The sequence below is a fragment of the Sycon ciliatum genome, chromosome 9 (assembly GCF_964019385.1).
Source record: "Sycon ciliatum chromosome 9, ocSycCili1.1, whole genome shotgun sequence".
NCBI classification, from domain to species: domain Eukaryota; kingdom Metazoa; phylum Porifera; class Calcarea; order Leucosolenida; family Sycettidae; genus Sycon; species Sycon ciliatum.
The window spans coordinates 23,025,951-23,032,076 of NC_088651.1; positions in this window are offsets into that span (position 1 = coordinate 23,025,951).

Below are 6,126 nucleotides of genomic sequence, written 5' to 3' on the forward strand. Positions count from 1 at the left end.
ATGGAACAAACTTCCAGAACACATCCGCTGCGTTCAGTCCTCTGTCAATTTTCGCATTGCTCTAAAGGCTCATTACTCTCAGCATAGATATTCTCTGACTGGAATTCCGAACTTTTCCGTTTAAGAATTTTTTTCCTTGAAATTAATCCTTGCTGGTTTTTTTTCATCTAAATGTCCCGCTATTATCTGCAGAGGTGATTTCTTCCCTCGTCGATTTCTTTCCTGCTTTTATACCTCGATATTTAGGTACTTGTTTCCCTTCTTCCCATGCTTCATCTTCCACTCTCCTCTCCCCATTTCCCCATTTTTCTTGCGATATTTATGTGGGAGACTTCCGTGATAAGCATCCATTTGCTTTTGGAGAATCCTTTTAAAGGGGAAGTTCACCCTAAAATCAAAATCAGATATGTTATTGGGAAAAATCAGCTGAGTCGATTGGTGTATGTCTCGTCTTCATCCGGTGACTATAACCGGAGATATACGCAACTGAAATATCACTTTGATCCCCGGTTTTTGGCGCCGCCATGGCGTCACGAATCTGTGACGTCAAAGAGATAGAGGAGCTCCTGGAGCTCGAAACTTTTACTTGGAGTTGGACGGAGAAGAAAGTGAAGTGGTGAATGTCCAAGGCGGAAAGTCAAGCAGTATGAGGCTCAGAGCGGAGACGATTCAGGGTAGGTCTACCTCCTTGTCAGGAGATGACAGTGACTCCGAGGAGAGCGAGTTGGACGCCAGCGAAGGAACCGGAGTATACCGAGGATGAGATCATGCAGATGGCGAGTGCGGAGTAAGTTGGTGTAAATGCTGACGAAACTGCAGCGGCTGCTGCCGACACTGACCCTGCTGCTTGCTTAGAGGACTGCTGGCCACCTGCCGATCGCGTTGGCAATACGTCCTGGTGTGAATGTGGCAAATGCGTCGTTCAATTATTGCGGAACGACTGCATTTGCTGCAAAGATGTTCCGGAATCGGCAGCCGCGGATTGGTTACAGAGTCTGGCTGCATTACTTGCACCTCACAGTTCGAGGAAGGCTGCAGCAACCAGCACGCACTGTACATTGTACTGCGTGGCTATTAGGGCAAGATCCACCAGCAGGCCGGATCGAAGCCATCTGAGTTTGGAAACCGGTACGTGCTAATAGTGTCGATTTTGCATCGGAGAACTGTATTTTCTCATCAAAATTAAATACTGTTCCATGGTGCAAAAATATAACCAGGATATTGGCTTGTATACTTCTTCAAAAATTTGTTGTTGTAGTGTGCTGCTGTTGCACTGAAATGTACGTTGACATGTGAGACTAACAGCAGGAAGATCTACTCCCCTGTTCCCCAAAGCAGCTCGCACCGTTACGCAGCATACCGACAATACATATGGCTGATGTTCGGAAAACTTGGCCGAGGAGTCCCGTGGAACACCTGCATAATGGACAAACGGCAAAGCAATCATAAGCTGTCACTATTTGTAGTCAGCCAGGTGCTTGCACGTGTGTGTGTGTAGCTGTATGGTGTAGACCAGGCTGAATTGTGACGGTCAATTCTTCAGCCTTGCAAGCTGTTGAATGGTGCAATTCCAGCACAAGTTGCTTTGGCTTCTGCCGTAGCATTGCCATCATTGCCTCCGGCGATTGGCGTCAAAGGTCAAAGGTGTGTGTGTGTGTGTGTGTGTGTGTGCGCGTGCGCACGCGCGTGCGCACGCACGCGTGTGTGTGTGTTTATAGCAAAAGAATAGTCATGAAAATGTACTGCCAGTGTTGGAAGTGTATGTACGTGTGGATTTGATCTACACAGTGGGTACCATAACATCACCTCTAAATTTCCCGTGTGCTGACGGGGGTCTGTGTGCACGCATCAGCAGATATCATGCCATCGTCTGGACTCAATGCGCATGCAACTGGAGACCGAAAAGCTGCGGCATACGGCTCAGCATAGGCTTGAGCTAGGATTATACTCGCAAAATACACGCAGATAACAGTGACAATGCAACACAATAGAGACTTTCTTGGAATTGAAACTTACCAAGCAGAGGACAGAGCTAGTGACCACTGTATGCCTTTTCACGACATCAGTGTAAAACTTGAATTGAAATAAAACAAAAATATATTGCACGATCTTCTGTCTTCATTCAATACTAGTACCTTGCAATCAACACACTGCAAACAGCTTTGTACCGGTATCTGTAAATAATTTTCTCTACAAGTATACGATGTACTCAACACAGTGGATGAAACTGCCCTCTCCAACTCGCGATGTACAGACAAAATTTCAACACGCTCTCAAAGCACGAAATCACCAGAACCATTCACTCACCTCTTCTCTCTCCTGCCTCTCCTGATACTACGACATCCTTCGCTTCGCTGGGGGACGCCTGTCCGGGAAAATCGATGGCACAGCGTCTGCTTTCAGCTTTCGGCGGCACGTTTTGCCCATCTCTCCGTGCAAGTTCCTCTGGAAGGCATCTCCTCAAAATGTGCCGAACAAATTGCACAGCTCTCCTCAAACTTACAAGGTGGCAAATTCTCGCGGTGAATCGCTGCAACCCATTCCGCTCGGAGAGCTTTATCCCGCGGAATACGATGCACCGTGGTCCCAGGGGGCTTACCAGACTGGTTAGAGCAGCCGACAGCACAGCAAACCGTCATCGTGGTTGAAACTGTTCAGGTGGCAAGAAAGAAACTCCACAAACGCCACTCTTTCTCGCTCACTGAAAAGCAAGCAGACCGGGAACCTGTATCTCTTTGACGTCACAGGGTGTGGAGGGGGTGTGCGCCGGCCGCATGACGTCATTTTGCATGACGTCATGGTAAATTTCAAATTCAAATATCTCCAGAACGGCGTATCGCACGGCGATGGGACCTTCACCACCGAACTCAGCGCCTCGAAATCTACAAACTGTGAATTTTTGATTTTAGGGTGAACTTCCCCTTTAAATACATACAATACAATACAATATACAAATACGGCTTTTTCTAGCCTAAGTGGTAGAACACCTCCTGTACTGGACCCGGCATGCGTGTTATAACGGGATCTTCACAAATACTGTCCACAAGCTCGGGTCCTGATGCAGCGGAAGCTTCGTGACCAAGCTGACTGACAACGCCAGTGTGCGCAGATCCACTCTTGTCCATTATCGCCTGGAACCAGCCAGCAGAAATGTTTAGACTACACCATAGCTCAGTGGTTAGAGCATCGCTGGCTACAAGCGAGGGTCCCTGGTTCGAGTCCTGGTGGTGACCAGACTTTTCCCGTTTGTCTCTTTCCCTCAAACCAGTTTATAAGAAATTTTTCCGTTTGTTGCTAATATTATTAGTATATGGCCAACCGCCATGTACATTGTACATGTTACTTTCAAGTACCTTTACGCCGGCTGAGTACTTTCTACGGTTCGTGTCTTGCAGAGTACTACTGTCGCAATAAAACGAACATGCACTTTCCTTTTCCGTAAAGAATTGCTTTTCCATAAAGAAATGAAGAATGATCTGGATGTTCAATTTATGCACACACACGCGGTACGGTTATGTTGACTGCGGGGAGAAAAGTGACAAAATCTATCTCTGACAGATCCACAGCTTCCACAGTAAGGGTATATCAACAGACACGACTGATGTTGTATTGTTCACACATCGACATCAGCACATCCTGTTTAGACTGTCTGGAGTTAATTTGTTGATGCCATCCGTAAGTTCGGCCGTCCAGTTACCAAACGGTAGCTAACTTCTGAGTTCATGAAGGAGTTGTCTTGTGCAGTTGGTAATTTTCAGATGGCACGTTAGACGCTGGATATGATTTTGTTGGCTGTCACTTGTCTTCCACGTCACACCTATGTCTATCTCTACTCCAGTATTGACGTGTAGTTTATAGCGTAAGCTATTTGTGTACCTCTATTTCTCGTGACTGACCTTGCACTTCCCTTAGTTGTGTCTGGCAGGGTTCTCAACACCTCCAATCTACGCCATTTTGTTGGTGTTAGTTTGTCATGTACATGTTCAAGTACGTGAGTTTGTCGAGTGTACACAGTTGCCCCGGTATATTCAACTCAGAAGATGGTATTCCGACAAACCTGCTCAGACAAAAGAATGAGATTATCAAAAGGTGATATTTATCGTAAATATAAGGACCAAGGAACTTCAAGTTAGGCTATAATGTCCACTAACACCTCCAGTTACTAAACAATTAGCTCATGCGATCACAGTGCATAAAAAAGTTGCACAACTTTGTGTTATAGTTCTGTTTTCTGCTCAAGTCCATGTAATATCTGTGCCGGAGTGTGCCCACTGCAGCTTTGCACGTCTCCCGGCCGTGACTACTATCGCTACTACAAGTACTGAATATTGCTTCAAATTTGGCGCCAAAGCTCTATGTGCTGCCTACATGTACCTCGTTATCCTGTGTAAATCCTGCTACAAAACGACTATTATCACGAATTGAATTGCCAACTACTCAACACCTTCACTAGTTTGAGGGAAATACACAAACGGGAAAAGTCTGAAGAAACAATTGACTGTCACCATTGGGACTCGAGCCAAGGACCTTCGCTTGTACATGTAGCTAGCGATGCTCTACTCAACACCTCGTCTTTAATGTTAGTCCTCCATTTCCACAGTTTAACTATCCTTTTCTCGTCTATAGGTTTGCTGTACGGGTGCAAGCCAGAAACGTTCAAGGACAAAATTGACTCACACCACCAGGTACACCCGCTTGGGGCCAGTCATGCTCTAGCATTATTTGTCACCCTCCCGTTTTTTCTAGCCCCCTGCACCCAGGCAGCAAAGACTCGGAGACGTACGGTAGGATGAGCTGGTCAGATCTCATTATCACTGCCATTGTGCTGCATTCACAATACTAGTCTAGTACAATCATGTACATTCATATATCTAAAGGTTTGTTTTGGTTTTGTGAAGAACAAGAACATAATAAAATTGTAATTAAATTGGCTCACCATCAGTGTTCAAAAAGAACATACCGGTAATAATAATTATTATAACTATGAACTGTGAAAAACCTTACACACACCATCTTCAAATCAAGTGGGCTCGCTGCAAGTTCCAGTATCTCAATCAAAATTTTGGCCGGATCCATCATCAGGATTGACGAGAAAAACAAGTGAGGTGGACATATATCAGGCAGCACAAAGTGAAACGAAACTACACCATACGTGATGAAATTGCACCCCCCGTTTCGACACAGGCACACACACATTCATGTACCCGCGCACATGCCAACACACTGAGACACTTGTATTTGTACTGGTCACGTGGGTCTCCCCGGGAGAGGGGGGAGAGACTCAAAAGGAATCTTGGAAAGATGACTCAATTGGCTATTGAACCGCCCAACGGCCGACACCCCTGAAATCCCCAAAACTCTGGGTGGACTTGAAAATGATCTCACTTATGGGCTCACCACACCTCAGTAAGTGGGTGAGGACAAGGTGCAGAAAAAAAGATTGACGGCATCAGGGTATCCATCCCGGGATCCAACTGCAGTTACCCCTGCCCCCAGTGAAGGTAATACTTGCTACTAGTGTGGGTGGCTAAGTTAGAGTGGATCTGATAAAAGCTTCACTAGCACTATTGAGACACATACTCATACTCACACTCGCACCTACACTTACACTCACACAAGCTCACACTCCGAATCACACCCACACTCACACACGTGTAACAAAAGACACACACAAAAACATACCAATGTGCCTGAAACCAAGGTGTGAATAGTGGTGGGACTATGACAAAAAGAAAGATAGATGAAATTCCGTTGCCAAACTGCACTTGCGCTTCAACATTGTGCTGAACTGTTTAAGATATATCCGCCCTATAGGCGTTATAGGGTTAACAATGGCGTGAAAAAGTACACATGACAACAGGACAGGACAGTGGTAATAGTAACAGTGGTCATCGTCCAAATTTCACATTGTCAATTCTTGTAAAGCAGCACCCAACCACGATCATTGTTCACCTTCGGATGGCGTCTGGATATTTGGATCGCCTCCCTTATCCGGCGGTTCACGTACGACACTTCCGTTGCGAGTATGTGAAGGGAATAAATGGCGCTGTGGATGGAGACAAAAATATCGCTTCAGATTTGACAACATTTCTGGGCTCCCAATGTGCTACCTACCTCGTTATCCGG